The sequence below is a fragment of the Pinus tabuliformis genome, chromosome X (genome assembly GCF_031772625.1).
Source record: "Pinus tabuliformis cultivar Carrire ecotype Pingquan chromosome X, CPIR1, whole genome shotgun sequence".
Lineage (NCBI taxonomy): Eukaryota > Viridiplantae > Streptophyta > Pinopsida > Pinales > Pinaceae > Pinus > Pinus tabuliformis.
The window spans coordinates 574,270,689-574,296,106 of record NC_142308.1 but is presented as its reverse complement, the minus strand read 5'-3'; positions in this window follow the sequence as shown (position 1 = coordinate 574,296,106).

Here is a 25,418-nt window from a genome sequence, read left to right as displayed (position 1 = left end):
AGCCTAGGATGTTGGGACTCTATCCGCAAATGAGTACACCTTGAAGTGTTTTTTTTTATCTGGTTAATTATCCCTTCTTTTTCAGAGGCGGATAATTTTCTGGGTTTTTTCTCTCACTTTTTACCCCAAAGCCAGGGTGATGGTTTGAAAATTGAGCCCCTGACACGTCATAGTGTCTAGAGTCAATGTATATTATCATACTAGATCACACAAAAAATTTCATGGAATTTGGTTAGGTCTAGGTAGTCATTTTTTAATTTTTTAGATTTTTCACATTGCGAAAATTGCTAATAAAATTGTATTTGTAAGGTAATAGGTGATGTCTAGAGAAGTTGTATGGATTATGAGTAATGAAATTTGCACTTCTCACCCTCAACTTTCTGCTATGGCACACTTTGAGGGGTTAAAAATGTGTTTTTAACTCTCAAAACTCTCTTTTCCTAAGTTTAGTGGGAAATCTGACAGTTAATTAAGTCAGAAATTATATAAATGGAGAGAAATAAATATCCACACATGCTAAATGTTGTGGAAATTAGGTGGAAAATTATGGGGTAGTTAAACTGAAGTCCTAAGGTGATGTGGACTCTTAAAATCAAGGAAAGGAGATGTGCTCAAATAAAATCGAATTTCTGGCATTAAATGAGAAAGTTGCTTACTTGGAAATTCGAATTTGTGAAGTTAATGCACATTTTGGAGGATTTGGAAGAATATTTGGTGGAGATTTTTGTGGGAAATTGTCCCAACATGAGGTACCACCCATATACACTTGTCATTCCATCATAAAATTTGAATTTGGCACATAAGAGAAGAAGAAAAGGATGTCCACTTGCCAAAATTCGATTTTTACACTTGACATTAGAGCTCCATTCAACAAATTCGAATTTCTTTTTGGGATTGTCACCTCATGCCACTTGTTTAATCACTTTTACATTGGGATTGGTTCCCATAGTTCTATATAATAGAGCCTTGAACTCTCATTTGTATCATATTGTTACCAGCTATTGTGTTTGTGGAAGCGTTGTTGCCTTGTACACTTTAAAAAATATCAATAAAGACTTTGGGGTTTCATTCATGAGGTGTTCTTCCTTTGGGAGTGATGAATTATTGATCATTGGTATAATTCTTTTTACTCATGCTTTGATCTAATTTGTTTCCATATGCTCTTGTATATTTGTTAATGTAGAGCTATCTTTCATTGACATTTGATTTAGAAGTATGCTCTTGGTATAGAATGCTCTAGTTGGTTTTAAATAAATCTCTAAAGTTTTTTTATCATTGTTTATTGTTAAATCTATATGGAACTAATTCCTGATTGAAGTTTTGTAGAGGGAACATCTTGTTAGGATCACACAATCAAGCATGAGTGGAAGTGTTTGGAGAGACCAACCCACTCGTGATACATTCTTAAAGGAGCTCTCATTTGTGCTTTGAGCCTTCATAATCTTATCTTACAAAGTGATTCTATAGGGGTTTTGGCACATAGCTTGTACACAAGCCGAGCACTTCTAAATTTAAGTCTCTTTTGAAAAAAACATTGTACTTCATTTATTTCATTTGCTATTTAAGAGCTTGAAGATGGCTAAGCACAAAGCGAGAGTTTATTCTCACTCTTTAGCTTAGCCTTTTGTAAATTATAATTGTACATATATGTTTTATCTTGTTGATTTTTTCACTAATACTTGCAGTCATTGTTTGGATTGTTTGCTAACTCTTGTGTGGCAGATTTTGAAGAGAAACCTCCCACAACATCTAGCAAGTGTTTGCAGGTCCTTTGGAAAACGTTGGGGGTTCGATTTCCAAGGCTGGCATGAACCATTTTGAGACTTATTTTGGCTAAGTTGAGTTCACTAGAGGAATGCTCATTTTCCTCTCTAAGCTATGGGCATTTGGAGGAAACTCACACATTGCTTCCCTTGCATAAGTTTTGTGAGATTTTGTCACTACTTTCTCAAGAAAAGAGGTCTAGTGTTCAAGTTTCAAGCAATTATTGTGAGGACTCCCCTTGAAGTTTAGTTGAAGACTTTAAAGGGCCTTCTTCTCATTGTAATATTAATAAAAGATTTAATTTGTTTGTGGGAGCTTGGGATTTCTCCCATGGTATCTTATCTCCCCATTTAGAGGGAGTCTTCTATTGGGTGGATTGACATTTGCATGGTTTAAGCTTTCATACTTCATCCACTTATATGCATGCTTTAATTGGGAATTAACACAACCTCACTATCACATTTCATTAAGTTAAGGTTTGTTACAATTTCATTTGAGCTTTGCATTCTTTATCTCATTGTTGCTTGAAGCTACAAGCTTAAACTTTACTTTGGACAATTCGTCCTTTGCATACAAGCATTTTATATTCTTAACAAACTTTGATTCGTTTCCATTTACCTTGGTAAATTGTTTCATGAGCACTTGAATACATTTTCAATTTTATGCTACATTGTTATCTTGAATATTGGATCAATTTATTGTCATTGTCTATTTGAAACAAATTTTAGTTTCAAGAAAATTACTTGTATCATTTTAATTCGTTGATGAAACACATGCAACACTTGTAAGATAATTTTATTCCTCTAATTGAAATTATAATTCTAGCTTATGTTAAGCACTATTTAATTTTCAAGCATTGTAAATCAATCTCTTTGAAGCATTTGCATGTAGCATTATTTTAATTTGGGGAATTAACACAATTTCCATTTCATCTATGCATTTTAGTGTAGGAAGGTCCCAAGTTTCATTAAAATTTTACTTCCAACATAAGTTGGTTGAAGTAGACATCTTAGGGATCTTCTACTCATCTATTAACTCCTCACTGTGAGATTTATATCTTTGGGCGAGGGCGAGGTCTGAAGATTGAAGAGTTAAATTGTAATCTTGTTGTAGAGATAATTAATAAAATTAAGCAAGAACACATTCCATTACATTTATTTTACTTGTCTCTTAATGATTTGAGTTTTCATATGCAAAGCCTATTCCAAAAGCAAGTATTGTAATCATTTCAAACAAGTGCTTTCTTTTCATGCTTCAAGTCTAATTGCATATTGATGTCTTGGTTTAACACTTATTTTTTTTTACATTTCCAAGTTAATTACTAATTTTTGAGTTTTGGCAAGATATGTTTCACATGTTTTGATTTAGAAAGTTAATTATTTCAAAAACATTTTGTATCTTACATATCTTTTGCTAACAATTTTTATTTATATTTCAAGGTTACTTTGCTTTCTCTTTTGAGAATTGCATTTTAATTTGAGCAAATATATCTTTAAATTGTTGAGGAAATTCCTTATAAGGCACAAGTTTTATGGTTTTTAATCATATTAATGATTGGCATTGTTATTTCAAGTTGCTCACTTCATATTGGCTCATAAATCCTTAAAAGTAATGCATTTTCACTATGACACTCTCTTAAAAATTCACATATTTTAACTTAAATTTTCATTAGGGACCACCCCCCTTAGCTAACTTAGGAGATAGCTTAAACAGGGAGAGTCAGGATTAGTGTGACAACCCCTTCTCTGAGTTCCCTGCCACCAACCACACCTTTTGGTGTTGAAGGTTTTTCTCATTAACTTGTAGGTAGATGTAGGCAGCAGGGTCAATATCTTTGGCACCATTTCTAGGTACATGTCTTCTTGTACTTGAGAAATACGACTAACTTTTGGTTTTTGCATGTTGGATTTTAGAGTTAGATTCATGTTCAAGTGGCGACTCCACTTATTTCATTTTATGCAAGGATTTCTAATTGAAGCTTGTTTCTTGTAGATTTCTTGTTAATCTTAGATAGGAGCCTCTCTCTGGTATCCATTTTTTCTTTCAGGGTCAAGCAAGCATGACGTCATGAATGATTTGTTCGCCCCTTGAGATTTTACTAACATTTTAGGCTATTCGAATTTCATTCCGGATGAAGCCATTGAGGCTATTGAAGAGTTGCCTAGTTTTCTAGGTAACTATGCCATCAATACTGAAACTCACCTTAGGAATTTCCACCTTTGTACGAGTAAATGGTACCATGATATTAACCATGAGGATGTTAAAATGAGACATTTCATCTTTTCATTAGATGGAAATGCAATGGATTGGTTCATAGAATTACCTCCTAATAGTTTCGATTCTCTAGAATCAATCATTGATGCCTTTGAAGAAAAATATGGAGATGAAAGAAAGATCAAAGCGAAAAATGATGAGAATGGTAAGGATCACATCAAGGAGTTGACTCGAATGATTAAGGATATGCAACTCAACCAAATTCAACTCATTAAGACCATGGAGGTAAATCATGCACAAGAAATAAAGGCCATGGAAGTCAATCATTCTAATCAAATGGCCACTTTTCAAAATAGGTTTCTCACCATGGAAGAAAAACAAATGCAATTAATCAACACCACGGAAACAAATCATGCCAAGGAAATACGTGTTATGAAGGCTAATCAAGTCACTTTTCAGAATAGGTTGGATGAAATGGAAAGATTACATGTACAAAAAATCCAACTTAGGTTAAATGACAAATGGGAAGAGAACAAAGAAACGAATCATAAGCCTCCCTGTCCACTGAAGCAACCTTCATCTCATTATGAGGAGGGCTAATTGATGGAGACTTGGATATCAAGGAAACTAAGGGGAATCAAGTTTATACTTATGAGATTGATCCATCACCCATGTAAGAGCAGAAGAAGAATGAACAAAGGTAGGTCAAAAAAATCTTGGATACTTCGAATTTTCTATCTGAGCATCTTCAAGATCGGGCAAAAAGATATACTTTGATCACATCAACATCAACATCAACATCAACATCACAATCTGTTAAGAAAAAAAAAGAAAAAAGTGGAAAGGATTTGGTAAATCAAATGACCATGTACAACACAATGTTAGGATTGATCAAAGTCCTCAAATATTTAGAATTGGATAGGGAACGTCAGAAAAGCAACCCATGGATCTGCTTGAAAGTAAGCAGGTTCTCAACATGAACTTCATTAAGGACATCTGATGCTATGGGGCATCTTTTTGTATCATATTCATAACTTATCTCTTGTACTTTTTGTTTAATTAGTTTTATTTCAAGAATAAATTGTCATTTATGCTCTTAGAATAAATTTCCATTTCTTCGTTTATGTACTTTATTTCATTTGATGATATTTTGAATGGATACTGCTGATATATGTCTTTTTTCGGTTGATGTAGATTCTAGGTTTTTGCACACTATCACTTTGTATCTAGCATGCATCCCCATATGGAGCCAAATGTTGACCACTGGAGTGACACCTGATGATTATATGAATACTCCATGCCCAAGGATGATCCAGAGGACACTTGTACCATCAAATATCATTAGTGAACAAAGTTTTTTAATTCTACTTATATTTTCTCATCATCTTTCTTCTACCCAGATTCCACACCTTGTGGGGAATTGTAATAATTAATACTAATAATGATGCGTTTTTGAATCTGTAACAGGCCTATGATGTTGGGACTCGATCCACAAATGAGTACACTTTGGAGTGTTTTTTTTATTTGGTTAATTATCCATTCGTTTTCAGAGGCGGATAATTTTTTTGGGTATTTTCACTCAATTTTTACCCCAAAACCGGGGTGACGGTTTGAAGGTTGAGCCCCTAACACATCTTAGTGTCTAGAGTCAATTTATAATATCATACTAGATCACACAAAAAATTTCGTGGAATTTGGTTAGGTCCACGTAGTCATTTTTTAATTTTTTAGATTTTTCGCACTGCGGAAATTACTAATAAAATTGTATTTGTAATGTAATAAGTGATGTATAGAGAAGTTGTAGGCAGTATGAGTAATAAAATTTGCACTTCTTACCCTCAAATTTCGACTATGACACACTTTGACGGGTTAAAAATGTGTTTTTAACTCTCAAAAACCCACTTTTCCTAAATTTAGTGGGAAATCTGATAATTAATTAAGTCAGAAATTAAATAAATGGAGAAAAATAAATATCCACACATGCTAAATGTTGTGGAAATGAGGTGAAAAATTATGGGAGAGTTAAAGTGAAGTCCCAAGGTGACGTGGACTACCAAAATCAAGGAAAGGACATGTGCTCAAATAAAATCGAATTTCTGGCATTAAATGAGAAAATTGCTTACTTGGAAATTCGAATTTGTGAAGTTAATGCACATTTGGGAGGATTTGGGAGAATATTTGGTGGAAACTTTTGTGGGAAATTGTCCACACATGAGTTACCACCCATATACACTTGTCATTCTATCATAAAATTTGAATTTAGCACATAAGGGAAGAAGAAAATGATGTCCACTTGCTAGAATTCAACTTTTACACTTGATATTGGAACTCCATTCAACAAATTTGAATTTCTCTTTGGGGTTGCCACCTCATGCCACTTGTTTAATCACTTCTACATTGGCATTGGCTCCCATAGTTCTATATAATAGAGCCTTGAGCTCTCATTTGTATCATATTGTTACCAACTATTGTGCTTGCGGAAGCGCTGCTACCTTGTACACTTTCAGAAATATCAATAAAGACTTTGAGCTTTCATTCATGAGGTGTTCCTCTTTTGGGAGTGCGATGAATTGTTGATCATTGGAATAATTCTTTTTACTCATGTTTTGATCTAATTTGTTTCGATATGCTATTGTAGATTTGTTAATGTAGAGCTATCTTGCATTGACATTGATTTAGAAGTATGCTCTAGGTATAGAATACTTTAGTTGGTTTTAAATAAATCTCTAGAGTTTCTTATCATTGTTTATTGTTAAACCTATATGGAACTAATTCTTGATTGAAGTTTTGTAGAGGGAACATCTTGTTGGGATCACAAAATCAATCGTGAGGGGAAGTCTTTGGAGAGACCAACCCACTCTTGATACATTCTTAAAGGAGCTCTCATTTGTTCTTTGAGTGTTCGTAGTCTTAGTTTACAAAGTGGTTTGAAGGGGTTTTGGCACATAACTTATACACAAGCTGAGCATTTCTAAATTTAAATCTATTTTAAAAAAACAGTGTACTTCTTTTATTTCATTTGATATCTAAGAGCTTGAAGATGGCTAAGCAAATAGTGAGAGTTTACTCCCACTCTTTAGCTTAGCATTTTGTAAATTATAATTGTACATATACATTTTATCTTGTTGAGTTTTTCACTAATACTTAACTTATTTTGCAGTCATTGTTTGAATTGCTTGCTAACTCTTGTGTGGAAGATTTTGAAGAGCAACCTCCCGCAACATCTAGCAAGTGTTTGCAGGACGTTTGGCAAATGTTGGGGGTTCGATTTTCAAGGATGTCATGAGCCCTTTTGAGACTTATTTGGCCAAGTCGAATTCACTAGAGAGCTTCCCATTTTCCTCTCTAAGCCATGGGCATTTGGAGGAAACTCACACCTTGTTTTCCTTGCATAAGTTTTGTGAGATCTTGTCACTACTTTATCAAGATAGGAGATCTATTGTCCAAGTTTCAAGCAATTATTGTGATCACTCTCCTTGAAGTTTAGTTGAAGACTATGAAGGGTCCTCTTCTCATTGTAATATTAATAAAAGATCTGATTTGTTTGTGGGAGCTTGAGATTTCTCCCATGGTATCCTATCTCCCCATTTAGGGGGAGTCTTCTATTGGGTGGATTGACATTTGCATGGTTTAAGCTTTCATACTTCATTCACTTACATGCATGCTTTAATTGGGAATTAACACCTCACTATCACATTTCATTAAGTTAAAGTTTGTTACAATTTCATTTGAGCTTTGCATTCTCTATCTCATTGTTGCTTGAAGCTACAATCTTACACTTTACTTTGGGCAGTCATCATTCACACGCAAACATTTTATATTCTTAACAAACTTTGATTCGTTTCTATTTACCTTGGTAAATTGTTTCATGAGCACTTGAATACATGCTTGAATTTTATGCTACATTGTTATCTTGAATATTGTAGCAATTTATTGTCATCGTCTATTTGAAACAAATTTTACTTTCAAGCAAATTACTTGTATCATTTTAATTCATTGATGAAACACATGCAACACTTGTAAGCTAATTTTATTCTTCCAATTGAAGTTATCATTTTAATTCATCGATGAAACACATGCAACACTTGTAAGCTAATTTTATTCCTCCAATTGAAGTTATAATTGCAACTTATGTTGAACACTATTTAATTTTCAAGCATTGCAAATCAATCTCTTTGAAGCATTTGCATGTAACATTATTTTAATTTGGGGAATTCACACAATTTACATTTCATCTAGGCATTTTACTCTAGAAAGGACCCAAGCTTCATTAAAATTTTACCTCCAACATAAGTTGGTTGAAGTAGACATTGTAGGGATCCTTTACTCCTCAATTGACTCCTCACTATGAGATCTATATCTTTGGGCAAAGGTGAAGTCTGAGGATTGAAAAGTTAAATTGTAATCTTGTTGTAGAGATAATTAATAAAATTAAGCAATAACACTTTCCATTACATTTACTTTACTTGTCTCTTGATGGTTTGAGTTTTGATATGTAAAGTCTATTCCAAAAGTAAATATTGTAATCATTTCAAACACGTGCTTTCTTTTCATGCTTCAAGTCTAATTACATATTGATGTCTTGGTTTAGCACTTCCTTTCTTTTATATTTCCAAGTTAATTACTGATTATTGGGTTTGGCAAGATATGTTTCACATGCTTTGATTTATAAAGCTGATTATCTCAAAAGCATTTTGTATCTTACATATCTTGTGTTAACAATTTTTATTTGCATTTCAGGGTTACTTTGCTTTCTCTTTTGAGAGCATTGCATTTTACTTTGAGCAAATATATCTTTAAATTGTTGAGAAAATTCCTTATAAGGCACTAGTTTTATGGTTTTTAATCATATTAATGGTTGACATTGTTATTTCAAGTTGCTCACTTCATATTTGCTCAGAAATCCTTAAAAGTAATCCATTTTCACTATAACACTCTCCGAGAAATTCACCTATTTTAACTTAAATTTTCATTAGGGACCACTCCCTTTATCTCACTTAGGAGATAGCTCAAACGGAGAGAGTCGGAATTAGTGAGACATCCCCTTCTTTGAGTTCCTTGCCACCAACCACACCTTGTGGGGTTGAAGACTTTTCTGACTAACTTGTAAATAGGTGTAGGCAGCAGGGTAAACATGACCAAACTTTTGAGGCATAAAAAAGTTGCAAGACCAAGATTTTTGGGTGCAAAAGTGTTAGGATATTCCGACACATAGGATATAGTTAAGTTCAACTTGGTCTAGTGTAGAGTTAGGTAAAGTGTGTTTCTTTACCGTTGTATATTTTGTAACTTACAATCCGACGGTCACGATATGTAGTGATCCGACGGTTCACTCTCTCCTCGGTATTACCGACACTTGATCCGTGGCTTGACACCCGATTGGTCCATGAGTTCTATTTAAAGCGCATGGAGGGTCATTGTTCGGGTAATCCGTGCATGAGAGAAGCTTATGTAAATTTTCATTCTTTGATTAATAAATTGCCTGTAGTAGCCACGTTGGCGCAGGCCGTGGACTGTTTCCCTCTTTGAGGGTTTTAACCACGTCAAAAATACTGGTGTATTGATCTGTGATCTGGTTGTGAGCGGTGTCCTTTTGGTGTTCTTTCTGAGGAACTTACCCTGTAAATTCCTACATGGTATCGGAGCTATTTGAGGGCCGCGTCCGTTGGTGATCCAAATATGAAGCCGGTAGAACTGCATGCGGCTGCCGTTTCCTAGATCTGCTGTTTCTGACTGCTTTCGGGCCGAGAGGACTGCTCTGTTGTGTTCAGAGCATCTGTTCCAGTGAGGAACCCCTTTCGTTTCACGCGAAAAGGTTTCCGGTAGCCCTATCTGCGTCATTTTTAAGATCTGGAGGTATACAGTCTTTATTTGCAGTTTACTGTTATTTTCTCTCTGCTTATTTCGGTTTCGGTTTATTTAGTTTTTTTTAACCGGATCTATACCTTTCATTTCTGCGTATGTTCTTTTCCCTGCGACTCTGTGCAATCTGGGCAAATCAGAAACAGAAAGGAAGGATTTTTCTCATGCGTATGCTCTTTTCCCTGCACCTTAGTGTGATCTCGGAAAATCAGAAACATTGAGAAAAATATTTAGTTTTTCGGCTAAAGCTAACTTTGAGCTGCAAAGTTCATTTTTTAAAATATCTAGTCTTTTGGCTAAAGCTAACTTCGAGCCATAAGGTTCGTTTTCTTTGCATGTCCGTGTTGGGTTTTGTGTTTTGTAGGGAAAACGAGCTTTCTCAAGGCAAGCACGCAAACCAAGGCCCCCCCCTCTCTCTCTCTCTCTCTCAAATTTTTTGTATAGATCAATTGGTTCAAAGCTATTTTAAGAGAGTAGAGGTCTTGGGTTCAAGTCTCCATTTTGTGGGAGCGGATTTTTTCATTTCCGCACATTCGCGCACTTTTCCGGCAACTTCAACAATTTTTTTTCAAAAAGCCATAACTTCTTCATCCGGAAGCCTTTTTCAGAGCTGTTTTTTTTAAAACCGCCTAATTTTTCGAGATCTATCCATTGGAACACTTAATTTCAGCATTTTCAGCTTCAGTTTTTTTAAAAATGGAAAGTCCATGCCAAGTCATTCTTGACAGCACTAACTACTTCCAATGGATATCCTACATCGAAGATTTACTTAGAAGTAAAGGTCTCTACAGAATAGCCACAGACCAAGAGAAGAAACCAAAAGATGAAGACAAGGCTGCAAAATGGGAAAATAGACAAGATCAAGCACGTGGTTTGATAGGGATGTCTATTTCTCCTGATCTTAGATTCCATATTGCAGAACTTGAGACTCCTCATGAAGCATTGGAACAACTCACTAAAGTTTTTGGGATTAAAAATGAAATTAGAGCCCATCAACTTGAAAATGAGTTGCTTACATTGGATCCTAATAATTTTTCTTGCATTGAAGATTTCTTGTCCAAATTCAAGACCCTTAGATATCTCTTGGAAGGTGTTAAGGTTAAGAAAGAAGATAGTAACCTTATTTATTCCATCCTTACTAAGTTGGGACCAGCCTACTCTGTATTTGTTTCCACCTTCCATTCTACAAGGGAAGCTTTCATTTGTCAAGGAAAAGACTACAAGGCCCCTTCCTTTGACTCTTTTTGTGATTCTTTAATAAGAGAACAAGAAAAACTCTTACACCTTGGTCTTCTTAATCTTGGAAACTCTTCCAAGAAAGCGTTAGCTGCCCAACAGCAACCAAATTCAAAGAATCCTAAGAAGTCATTTCCTAAAAAGAATGGTCCTAAACCAAACAAGGGTCCTAAGCAAACCCAGCCTCAAAATGAAAGATCATTTCAGCAAAATGATAAGACCAATAAAAAATGGAAGAAGACTGATAGACATTGTAACTTTTGTAATCGAGATGGCCACTTAGAATCTAAATGCTTTAAGAATATGGAAGCCTTGGAAGCCGCAATGAAGAAACATAACATCCATGTGGAGCATTCTTCAACTTCAACTTCAACTTCATCTTCAGGAATGGCACTTTCTGCATGTCGTTGTCAATCATCTCAGTCTGGTTATACATTAAATGTATCTTCTTCTTCTCATTCTCATGAGTGGCTCATTGATTCTGGAGCCTCTTATCACATGGCCAAAAACCAAGCCATGTTTTCTTCTTTAAATGATTGTAACAACAAAAATATATATGTTGGTGATGATAGATCTCTTAATGTTGCAGGGACTGGAACTGTTCATCTAGACAATGGTCAGTTTAATGATGTATTATGTGTTCCAACCTTATCCTGCAACCTTCTATCTGTATATCAGATAACTCATTCAGGTGAAGGTAAAATTGTTGAATTTTCACCTCATGATGTTGTAATCAAGGATCTGAGAGATCCTAAACAGATTCTAGCTACTGGTATTGCTGATGATTCCACAAGGTTGTATAAGTTTCACAACTTTGGGTCATCAAATCTTCCCTCAGTATTTGTTGCTCATAATGATGAAGTGAGCAAACTTTGGCATGAGCGATTTGGTCACTTAAACTATCGCTCCCTTCAGCATCTATGTAAAGAAAATATGGTGACAGGTCTTCCTATGGTATCTTGCAAAGATGGTGTTTGTTCCGGATGTGTACTCGGAAAACATCATCGGGACAGTTTTGAAAAACGTGCCTCTTGGCACGCCTCAGCCCCTTTACAGCTTGTGCACAGTGATTTATGTGGTCCACTTCCTGTTGCTTCATTCTCTGGCTGCAAGTATTTCTTAACTTTCATTGATGATTTCTCCAGACGCACTTGGGTATACTTCTTAAAACTCAAGAGCGAAGTATTTAACACATTTTTGGCCTTCAAAGCCTTTGTTGAAAAACAATCTGGACATCAAATTCTTAAGCTAAGAACTGATAATGGTGGAGAATATGTTAAAAACACATTCATCAACTTTTGCACCGAAAATGGAATTCAAATGCAACACACTGTTCCATACACTCCACAACAAAATGGTGTAGCTGAAAGGAAAAATTGCACCTTAAAGGAAATGGCTAATTGTATGCTGCAATCTAAAGGACCCAGTCTTAGTTTTTGGGCCGAAGCAATTAATTGTGCAAATTATATAATCAATCGCACTCCTACTAAGGTTCTAAAGAATATCACTCCAGAAGAAGCTTGGAGTTCCATTAAACCAGATGTAAGTCACTTTCGTGTTTTTGGAAGTGAAGCATGGGCCCATATTCCAGATGAAAAGCACAAAGCTTTAGAACCTAAGAGTGAGAAATGTACTTTTGTTGGATATTCTGAAGATGTAAAAGGTTATAGACTTATTCCATTTAAGTCCAAAAATGTTATCATTAGAAGAGATTTAAAATTTGATGAAAATAAATCGGCCTGCGAGCCTAGTCCGGCGGATGTGCCACCTCTTCCTATCTCTTCTACTTTTGAAAACATTTCTTCTTCAGATGATGAAAGTGAGGATGACAATCCTCCCCCACCTTCTCAGGATCCTCAACTTCCAAGATGGGTCCGTGCTACTCGGGATGCAGCAGGTGATCTTGCCGATGATCCTACAGATCAGCGACGTACACGTTCTCAGTTTGAAAGAGCCTCTTCTTTACTGGCTCAAGCTCCAGTAAATCATGATCCTGACACTTTTACAGAAGCTTCAGGCCATCCACATTGGGAAGCAGCTATGAATGAAGAATATCATTCATTGTTGACAAATGATACATGGGATCTTGTTCCTCTACCAAAGGGACGCAAACTTGTTAGATGTAAATGGGTTTACAGAACCAAGTATGGACCAGATGGGAAAGTTGATAAACATAAAGCTCGTCTTGTTGCTAAGGGCTTTTCACAGGTTGAAGGCATTGACTACACTGAAACCTTCTCCCCTGTTGCCAAAATGAACTCTATCCGCCTTGTTCTTTCCCTTGCTGCCTCTTTAAAATGGGAAGTCCATCAGATGGATGTTAAATCTGCCTTCTTGCATGGGGACTTGCATGAAGAAATCTATATGGAACAACCCATTGGCTTCATCCAAACAGACTCCAGCCTTGTATGTCGACTTAAGAAATCTCTTTATGGTCTCAAGCAAGCTCCTCAGGCTTGGTATGCCAAAATGGATAGCTTTCTTTTAGAATCTGGCTTTTCTAGGTGTTATTCTGACAATATTGTCTACACCAAGAAAGTGGGCAACTCTCTTATCATCCTTGTTCTTTATGTTGATGATATTATTCTTACTGGTAGTGATCCCAACCTTATAAACCATGTGAAGTCCAGCCTTAAAAAGAAATTTGAAATGACAGACTTAGGACACTTACACTATTTTCTCGGTCTTCAAGTCTTGCAATCCAAGGAGGGTATTTCCCTTTCCCAGTCCAAGTATGCTTGTGATATTCTTCGTCATTTTCACATGGAAGACTGTAAGCCAGCCCCTTCTCCCTTTCAGTCTGGAGTCAAACTTTCAGTCTCTTGTACTTCTCCTGAAGTTGATGCTACCTTATACCGTCAACTTGTAGGAAAACTCTTGTATTTAACCCATACTCGTCCTGACCTTTCCTTTGCTGTTGGCCTTGTTGCTCGTTTTATGCAAAACCCCCATGAAAGTCATTGGAAAGCAGCTAAAAGAATACTTCGTTATGTTCGAGGTACAGTACAGTTTGGGATTCATTACAGTGCCAAAGCAGCTCCTCTATTAGTTGGTTTTACTGATTCTGATTGGGCTGGTGACCCTGATGATCGGAAGTCTACTGCCGGTTATGTCTTCACTCTTGGTTCAGGACCTATTACATGGGCTTGTAAGAAACAGGCTGCCATCTCTCTTTCGTCAGCAGAAGCAGAGTATCGTGGTGCCGTGGAAGCTAGTAAGGAAGCCTTGTGGCTTCGTCAGATCCTATCAGAGTTTGGCTTTGAGCAGCAGCATCCAACCACACTTTGGTGTGATAATCAAAGTGCCATTCAGCTATGCAAAGATCCAGTCCAGCATCAGCGCAGCAAACACATTGAACTACACATGCACTTCATCAGAAAGCTCATTCATGACCATGTTCTTGAAGTGCAATATTGTCCAACAGATGATCAGGTTGCAGAAATCTTCACAAAGGCTCTCACAGAGGCGAAGTTCACTAAACTTCGATATATGCTTGGAGTTCAGGAAGTTGTCATTAAGGGGGGATAGGCTCTAGTGCCTCCTTCCTTCTCCTATTGTGTCATATTTGTAAATCCTTCAATCCTATCCCAAGTTGTTCTTAAGGGGGGATGTTAGGATATTCCGACACATAGGATATAGTTAAGTTCAACTTGGTCTAGTGTAGAGTTAGGTATAGAGTTAGGTAAAGTGTGTTTCTTTACCGTTGTACATTTTGTAACTTACAATCCGACAGTCACGATATGTAGTGATCCGACGGTTCACTCTCTCCTCGGTATTACCGACACTTGATCCGTGGCTTGACACCCGATTGGTCCATGAGTTCTATTTAAAGCGCATGGAGGGTCATTGTTCGGGTAATCCGTGCATGAGAGAAGCTTATGTAAATTTTCATTCTTTGATTAATAAATTGCCTGTAGTAGCCACGTTGGCGCAGGCCGTGGACTGTTTCCCTCTTTGAGGGTTTTAACCACGTCAAAAATACTGGTGTATTGATCTGTGATCTGGTTGTGAGCGGTGTCCTTTTGGTGTTCTTTCTGAGGAACTTACCCTGTAAATTCGACCCTAGCAAAGTAGACCGGACCGAGTCCCTTGGGTAGATGTTTGACTTGAGTAGGAGGGAGTTAGACTAGGTTTGTCCAAGTCTACTTTGCTGGTCAGTTTGACCTTGTGATTAACTAGAAGATCTAGCTGTGTCTCTTGTTGAACTAAAAAATTTATTTAAGGTTGTTGCCTTGCCCCCCTCCCCCCATGTGGGTTTTTCTAACGTAAATATTTGTGTTCTTGTTTGGTTGTCTCTTTATGATCCTACTGGTGTTTAGTTTCTGTTGTTGAGATATTTTATGTAATTGCTTTATGACGAATATAAATGCAAGATAAGAGTAACTGTAGAAATCATAAGAAGTAATTACCAGTTTAGAAGATCCTATGAAAAATCAAAATGGTATCAGAGCTATGGTGGAAGAGCATCCTTGGAAAAAATCAAAGATTGGGATTGCATTATCCCTCCACACTTCAAGAGACCAATCCTATGAGAGTTCAAAAATTTTCTTTTATGCCCATTGGTAAAAAACAAATAAGGACATAGTCCCTAAATACGTAGGCCGAAAAGAAGCCTCAGTTTGTTTGAAGGTAGGCCGAAACACCTAAGAACTTGTGTCAGGACCTATTACAAGAGACTGAGAATCCTCAGGAGAACTGAAGAATCTCAGACTAGGCCACAGGCCCAGTAGAATATGAAAATAAGTCGTCAAAGTTGACTACCAGAAGGTCTAAAGACTTATTTGAGTTTATCTCTAGAAAACTCGTTTGAGATCGAACCAGTTATATCAATTAGACAAAAATGGCTCAACAAAGTTACTAATGATTTTTTACCTCTTAAGATTGAGATTCACTATCAAGGTTACCTATCTCAGTCCAAGTCACTAGAAGTTCTATTCTACAATTATGTAAGAAGGATAAGGATTGACCTTATGTGTGAAGGAATGGAAAAGGGCCTCAGGTCTATTACAAGGCTGAAAAACCTCATAAGGAGGAGATCCGAAGTAGTCTGAGATACCTCAATCAGTAACAAATCTAGCAAAGGTGTCTTCAAAAGTTCACTAAAATATGCTTGCATTACAAGGAATTTGCATTCAAGTGAGTTATTTTTTTCAATGTCAACAAGGTGTATCTCACCTAAATCTCATGTACAAGTAAGAAGATTGTGCCATATGTAATAATGTAGATCCAAGAGTAAATAATTCTATGGAAGACATTGTTCTTAAGAGAAGGGATGAAGCTTTAGTATCAAGGGAAAAGTTGAAGTGTTTCATGTAACTCTTGATTAGTTCTTCTTGAAGATTTGTTTTGTATGCTAGGCATACTATTTAATCCATAATATGAAAGACTATGGTGCATAAGCACATGATAATGATGGGATGTTCAATGAAACGTACAAAACTATAAAAGGAATAGCAAAGCTATAAAAGATATGTTTCATGCCTGGAATATAAATCCGATCACAATTTTGTAGAAAAGATTTGATTAGTTATCATTACAACAATTATCCTTAGAGAAAGTTAGCTATGGATGTTGAAGGATTTAAATGCACCTCTGATCTGAAGCATAAAATTTATCTTGACATTTCAAGAATTAAAGCTTCACAAATTGGATCACGGCTCAAAGCAAGACAAAGATAATTAAGGAAATATGTGATAAAGAACATGTACCCTTCTTTGAAGACATTTCTTTGTATGTGTTCAATAGTAAGACGCTTTAAAAATGTGTGAAGTATCTGTTGTAGCTCATTTTTCACTATGTTTTAAAATTGTGAAAATATATATATATATATATATATATATATATTTCAAAAACAAAAAGATCAATCAAAATCAAAGTCTAGAATAAGTATTAAGATTTTGATTTTATGAAGGGTGGATTAACATTAGTGTTGAGAATGGTGCAACATTAGTTCTAGCTGGGCCCAATCATAATTGTTTTAATTAAAAATATATCATACAGTTAAATGACATGCTTTTTCGTCACGCGCAGTTAAATGTCGTGTCGGGACCCAATGATGGTTTCAACCCAACATCACGAATCACTGGACAGTTATGCCCGTGGGTGCCTCTGTATAGCAATCAATGATCGACAATTGACTATCAATCAATGACTGATATGATATGCGGGATCACCACCAACGGGTTTCTCGTGTCTTGGTGGGTGCCCTTGTAACTCCACAGCAAGCGAGCACAATATAGCATACTGGTCCTCCACGTCATCATCATGTCTGCAATGTCACCCCATCACATCGTCACGTCTTGTCTGCCACGTCATCCATTTCGTACACATCAATTTAGCATTAACCCTGTTTTCCATCCTATTTTCTGTTTTCACATAAAACCCGTTTTAGTCTCATTTTTCCCATTTTATATTCTCAATTCCCCATGCCTGTAGCACGTCACAGCCGCTATCTTGCTTAAAATTCAAAGTCACCATCACTAGTCATCCCTTAAACATGTATTTATGCATCATCTCCATTTGTTAAAGTCTTCAGAATGTCAAAGAAAGCTGTGTTGTCAGGTTCTTCTACCCACATTCCTCTCATGGACATTGAGAGGGATGTTTTTGATCGAATTTTCTCTCTGACTCTAATGGAACTTGTCAACATATTTTAGTCAACCAAAAAGAGTCTCCTGTGTATGCTGTGATTGTAAATTATGGTCATTTTGCTGCAATAATTCCTCAAACCTATGTTTTCCTTGAATTTATTTACTGGTTAGTCTCTTATCTTTACCGTCAAAAGTGTTTTGTGATGAATGCATTAGGTGAAAACATTTTTCAGGTGTCTTCCCTTTTAATTCAACAAGCATTGGTCTTTCCACCCTCAAATCTTTATCTCATTTTCAGAAGAAACTTTTTTGTCAGTGTTTCAGAATTTGTCTCGGAAGAATTATCCCCATATGACCTTCTTTTTAATGCCTACAGGACAACAATTACCTATAGAGTCTATTCAGTTTTCTCTTGAAACTTTTGTTGAATATGTAAGACCAATTTTGCAAATAATTGCCAATGTTTTGGGAAGGGAAGACACAACTATTTTTGACCGAGCCAATTTGGGGATGTTTAATTTAATGTTGTAACATGAGAATGTACTTGATATACCTACCTATTGGGAAAAAGTGATTAATTCTTAGTTGTCAGGCCTTTCTCTCACTAGTTGTTTTAGATTTCCTTCATTAGTGAATTATCTTTTCTTGTACACTCATGTGGAGAGATTCATGCATTTGGGTCTTAATATAATGGATATGCATAAAAATAAGCAATCAGTGGTGAATTGGACAGATACCTTGAGAAGTCATGCCAATTATGAAGGATTTATATACTTCACTACTTCTTTATTGTCAGTTGCTTACTCCATTATAAATAGCTCTCCTCCACCTTGTATTTTTCCAAAGGCCCAATCTCTTCTTCAACTTAACAAAGATGTTAAAGTTGGTGATTGGTTCTGGTTTGAAGACGGTTGAGATTAGGTTGTATGGAGCAAAGGTTGGCCCTTATAAACTTCCCACATTTGTACATATGAGATTATTCCTTTGGGATTTATCAGATAAAGTTTAAATGTTGATAAGGTTCATTTTGTACTAGCAAAGAAGGGGCACTTATTCAAATTGCCAAAAACTATTGGACCTTTTATTGTGAACAATAGACAAGCCATGGAGAAATTGGAGACGATTCTTGAAGACCATGTGGAAGATCAATCCAACCAACTCAACAAAAATCACCAAAACAAGATGATAGAGGGAAGCAATCATTGAGTACAGTCCCAATAGTCCCAATTCATCAAGGGGAGAGTTCCAGAAGTCAACAGGACACAGGGATGATGTAGAAACAGTCACAACAACCTATTATTAGTCCACAAAATGTACCAAAAGGAAATCCAGTTGAGGAAGAGAAATCAAAAGTGTGAAGGAGGTTCATTCTTTCAATTTGCAGAAAGAATTGGAGAAAATTAAAATTCCTATTCCATTAACTGAATTAGTGAAGAAATATGATTATAGAAAATAGGTTTCTGATTCATAAATTTATCTCAGAACAATCATGTAGCTGATACAATTAATTTACAAGAAGAAAGGCCAGTGGTGATGTTTGGCCCTCATGTGGAAGAACATGATTCTTCCACTCCTTTTTACATTTCTCTTCTGATGCATACTTTTATTCTTCACAATTGTATGTTGGATTTAGGGGCTTCTCATAATTTAATGCCTCTCTCAGTTATGAAGCAACTTAATATGCAAATTACAAAACCTTACAAAGACTTGTATTCTTTTGATTCAAAAAAGATTAAATGTGTGGGGCTTATTAAATATCTGGTAGTATAATTGGCTCAAATTCCAGCTAGAAGCATTGTAATGGATGTTGTTGTTGCAGATATTCTATCTTGTTTTAGAATGATACTTTCAAGGTGTCGGGGAGTCAAGCTAGGAGGAGTCATTAGACTGAATTTTACTTATGCAATCATTCCAGTGTTTGGTGGAGAAGAAAGGAGGTTGTATCGGGAGACCATATTTGTGAAGACTACCACCAAGGAGGGTTTAAGTAATTATGTTGCTTACAGTAAGGAAAATTATGATATTTCCTATTTTATGTTGCACGAATCCCAAGAAATTGTTGAAGATACAGAAGTGCATGTTGCTTCAGCAATTCATAACAAGGAAGAAATAGTCAGTGGATTTTGGAAGTTGTATTTTGATGGTGCATATTCAAAGGAAGGGAATGGAGCTAGGGTTCTTTTGCTTTCCCCTAAAGGTCAAATTATTCCATTTTCTTATAAATTAGAGTTTGACTCCACAAATAATATTACTGAATATGAGGCTCCAGTTCTTGGTTTACAAGCTACTAAAAACATAGGAATACAATGTATTTTTGTTTTTGGGGACTCTGAATTAGTTGTAAAAAAAATCAAGAATCAATTCCAAAATAAACATCCAAGGCTTAGAGCCTATAGAAATGAAGTGTGTGATTTAGTATACAATTTCTTTTCTACTTTTAACATACAGTTCTTGCCAAGGGAAGGGAACAAAATAGCTAACTTACTGGCAATGGCGGCTAGCACTTTCATGCATCCATTAAATCCCAAACTGAGATATGAAGTTGGAATTAGAAGCAAACCTTCCAGTCTAGATAATATAAAACACTGGTAGGTTTTTGAGGATGAAGAAGAAATTAAAATATTTCTGGAGATGGTAGGGGAGTTTTCAAATTTAGAGATTGATCAAGAAGATGGAGTTGAAGATCTCCAAGCAAAAAATCAAATAATGCGCTTCCTTTGAAAGATTCTGTGGGAGGTCAGAAGATAATGTAGTTAAAAAATAATGTGATCCCTAGAGGCTTGGTACCCCTGGAAAGATTCTTCAATGCAAATGACATTGTTGTAAATGCAAGAAAATCAAATTAGGAAGATGACATTGAAGGTTGCAACCTTGGAACAGAGTAGCAACCAAAGTTGGTGAAACTGGCAAAGGGTATTCCAAAAGAATATAAACAGAGGTATGCAGATATTTTTAAAATATATGTTGATGTGTTTGCATGGTCTTATGAGGACCTTAAAACTTATGATACCAACGTCATTCAACACAAAATTCCTTTAAAACTAGGAGTTAATCCATATAAGAAGAAATTGAGGCAAATAAATCTTACTTTTGCCCTCAATTGAAAAGGAAGTCAATAAATTATTACAAGCAAAGATAATTGTCCCTCTCAGGTATTCAGATTGGGTGGCTAATTTAGTACATGTGAGGAATACAAATGGAGAAATTCAGTTATGTATAGACTTTTGAAACTTGAATAGAGCCTCACTAAAAGACAATTATCCCCTTCCAAAGATGGACCACATTCCGCAAAGAGTAACAGGGTCTTCCTTATTATCTATGATTGATGGATTTTAGGTTATAATCATATTGGAGTGCAACTAGAAGATCAAAAGAAAACAACATTCACAACTCGATGGGGAACCTTCATGTATGAAAAAATGTCATTCGGGTTAATGAATGTTGGTGCTACTTTTCAGAGAGCTATGGATATAGCCTTTGTAGGAGAAAAGGAAAAGTTTGTGGTCATTTATCTAGATGATATTACAGTTTTCTCCAGATCTGATGAGGAGAATCTGAAACACCTTCAACAAAATTTTGAGAAGTGTAGAAAGTATGGCTTATCATTAAATCCCAAAAAGTCTCATTTTGTCTTGAAAGAAGGAAAATTTCTTGGGCATATTGTATCAAAAGAGGGAGTAAAAATTGATCCTAAATGAGTTGAAGCAATCAAGAATATACCTCTGCCAAGGAGTAAAAAGGAATTCTAGAGTTTTTTTGGGGAAAATAAATTACCTCAGAAGATTCATCCCAAATTATGCAGAGATCATGAAGGAAATCACTGATATGTTGAAAAAAGATGCATAAATCAAATGGACCACAACTGCTAGAGAATCTTTTGCAAGAATTAAAGAAGCTTTCGGAGAAGCTCCAGTACTGGTGAGTCCTGATTATAAAAAACCCTTTCAAATCTTTTCATTTGCTTCTCCTTTTACTGTTGCAACAATACTTTTGCAGAGAAATCAAGATAAGAAAGAACAACCAGTAGCATTTTTTAGCAGGGTATTAAGGGATGCAAATTTGAAGTATAACATTTTAGAAAAACAGGCTTATGCTCTGGTTAAAGCATTGAAAGCCTTTAGAATACATGTTCTACAATCTCATATTACTGCATATGTTCCTAAGGTTGTTGTCAAAGATGTGCTAACTTAGAGTGATAGTGATGGAAAAAGGGGAAAGTGGATAGAAAATATTCAAGAGTATGATATGGACATCAAACCAAAAAAATTGGTAAAGGGACAAGGACTAACAAAGATCCTGACAGAAGCAAATTGTCAAGCTATGGGAATTAATTTTCTAGTTGAGGTCTCTAAATAAAACACTGTAGAAGAAATAGGTAAGGAGAAAGAATCTGATAATAAAATTCAATATAAGTACCTTTGTTTTGAATGGTATAAATATATTGTCCATTATCTATCTTTTCTTAGCTTCCCAACTTCCTTAGATAGAACAAAGTACAAAGCTCTCAGATTGAAAGCCCAAAAGTATGTAATAACAAATGGTCGATTGTATTGGAAAGATCTTGTTGGTATTTTGTTGCTTTCTCTAACAAAAGGAGAATTATAGAAGTTTTTAATGAATATCATGGGTGTCTTTGTGGTGGCCATTATAATTGGAAAGTCACAACACATAAAATTTTGAAAGTTGGTTTCTACTGGCCTTCTTTGTTTTTAGATGTTTTTAGATTAGTAAGAAGTTGTGAAAAGTGCCAAATATTTGTTGAGAAGAAGAAATTGGCACCTTTACCACTGATTCCTATGTTTGTTGAAGAACCTTTTAGACAATGGGGTCTAGATTTTATAGGAGAAATAAATCCACCTTCCAGTGGACAACACAAATGGATCCTAACAAGTACTGATTATTTTACTAAATGGGTGGAAGCTATTCCAACTAGGAGGTGAGATCTAATTCAGTGGTAATTAATTTTCTAGAGGAAAACATCTTTGCTAGATTTGGTTGCCTGAAGAATTTAGTAACAGACAATGCTCAAGTGCTCAAGTCTGCAAAGCTAATTGATTTTTGCCAGAAGTACAATGTAATACTCTCGCATTCTACCACATATCATCCTCAAGGAAATGGGCTGGCAGAATTCTCAAACAAAACTCTGGTAAGGATACTTAAGAAAACTATTGTAGAAAATAAGAAAAACTGGGACTCTCAGCTAAAATTTGCCTGATGGGAAAATAGGGTGACTACTAAGAGATATATTGGAAACTAACCTTTTGAATTGGTGTATGGAGAAACAACCCTGTTTCCCAATCAATTAACAAAAATATTTGTCGCACTTATTCAAGATGTTGAAGAGGAACCTAATGCACTAACTAGAAGGATGAACCATCTAGTGGAATTGAATGAAAACGGAGAAAATGTAAGGGAGAATTTAATTATCTATCAAGATAAATGAAACTGATCTTTGACAGAAAGGCCAGAAACATTCTTTTTCAGCTTGGAGATTTGGTTCTAAGATGGGATGTGAGAAGAGAGGATAAGGGAAAACATGGAAAATTTGATCCTCTATGGTTTGGACCATTCCGAATAGCAGAAATCAAAACCAATAACACTTTTATTTTGGAAAATTTGTACGGAGAACCACTGCAACTGCCTGTCCATGGGAAGCACTTAAAACATTATTTGGTCTACTCTTTTTGAATATGATGTATCTAACAAGAGGCAAAACATGCGTAGAATTAGATCTTTACTTTTCCATTGTAAATATCGGCTTGTTCATTGTAAATATCCAATGATTTCTTCATTTTAATGTTCCAAGCTATAACATGATTCCATGCCCGAATTGAAGACACTAATATGCAGTTCTTAGTGCTTTATTCTAAATACTATCCCCAGGTGGAGCCAGATGTTGTAACTTGTTTTTCACTATGTCTTAAAATTGTGAAAAAGATATATATATATATATATATATATATATATATATATATATATATATATATATATATATATATATATATATATATATATATATATATATATATATATATATATATATATATATATATATATATATATATATATATATATATATATATATATATATATATATATATATAGAAAGGATCAATCAAAATAAAAAAGTCTAAAATAAGTATTAAGAATTTTATTTTATGAAGGGTGGATTAACATTAGTGTTGAGAATTGTGTAACATTAGTTCTATCAATGCCCAATTGGAATTGTTTTAATTAAAAATATATAATACAGTTAAATGGAAGGCTTTTTTGTCGGGCGGAGTTAAATGTCGTGTTGGGAACCCCTAATGGTTTCAACCCGACATCACGAATTGTTGGACAGTTATGCCCACGGGTGCCTCCGTAGAGTAGTTAATGATCGACGATTGACTATCAATCAACAACTGATATGATATGTGGGATCACCACCAGCGGGTTTCCCCCGTCTTGGTGGTTGCCCCAATAACTCCACAACAAGCGAGCATGATCTAGCAGATTGTTCATCCAAGTCATCATCATGTCTTCCATGTCACCCCATCACATTGTCACATCTTGTCTGCCACTTCATCCATTCTGTACACATCAATTCAGCATTAACTCTGTTTTCCCTCCTGTTTTCCATTTCCCCATAAAATCTGTTTTAGTCTCATTTTTCCCATTTTATCATTCTCAATTCCCCATGTCCATAGCACATCACAGTTTCTATCCTACTTAAAATTCAAAGTCACCATCACCAGTCATTTGTTAATCAAGTATTTCTACGTCATCTCCACTTGTTTAAGTCTTCAAAATGTAAAAGAAAGCTTTGTTGTCGAGTTCTTCTATCCACATGCCTCTCATAGACAGTGAGAGGGATGTTTTTGATCCAATTTTCTCTCTAAATCTAATGGAACTTTGTCAACATATTTTAGTCAACCAAAAAGAGTCTCCTATGTATGCTAGAGTCATAAAGTTTGGTCTTTTTGCTACAATAATTCCCCAAACCTATTTTTTCCCTGAATTTATTTATTGGTTAGTCTCTGCTCTTTACCCTCAGAAGTGTTTTGTGATGAATGCATTAGGTGAAAACATTTTTCAGGTGTCTTGCCTTTTAATTCCACCCTCAAATCTTTATACCTCATTTTCAAAAGAAACTTTGTTTTTGTAGCTTTTCAGGATTTTTCTTGGAAGGATTATGCCTAGATGACCTTCTTTTTAATGCCTACAGGAAAATAATTACCTATAGGGTCTACTCAATTTTCTCTTGAAACTTTTGCTGAAGATGTAAGACCAATTTTGCAAATAATTGCCAATGTTTTGGGAAGGGAAGACACAACTGTTATTGACCAAACCATTTTGATGCTGCAACTTGAGACTGTACTTGATATATCTAACTATTGGGAAAAACTGATTAATTCTTAGTTGTCAGACCTTGCTCTCACTGGTTGTTTTAGATTTCCTTCATTAGTGACTTATCTTTTCTTGTACACTCATGTGGAGAGATTCATGCATTTGGGTCTTAATATAATGGATATGCATAAAATGAATCAATCGGTGGTGAATTGGATAGATACCTTGAGAAGTCATGCCAATTATGAAGGATTTATATACTTCACTACTTCTTTCTTGTCAGTTTCTTACTCCATTATAAATAGCTCTCCTCCACCTTGTATTTTGCCAAAGGCCCAATCTATTCTTCAACTTAGCAAAGATGTTAAAGTGGGTGATTGGTTCCAGTTTGAAGACTATGTTGAGATTAGACTGTATGGAGTA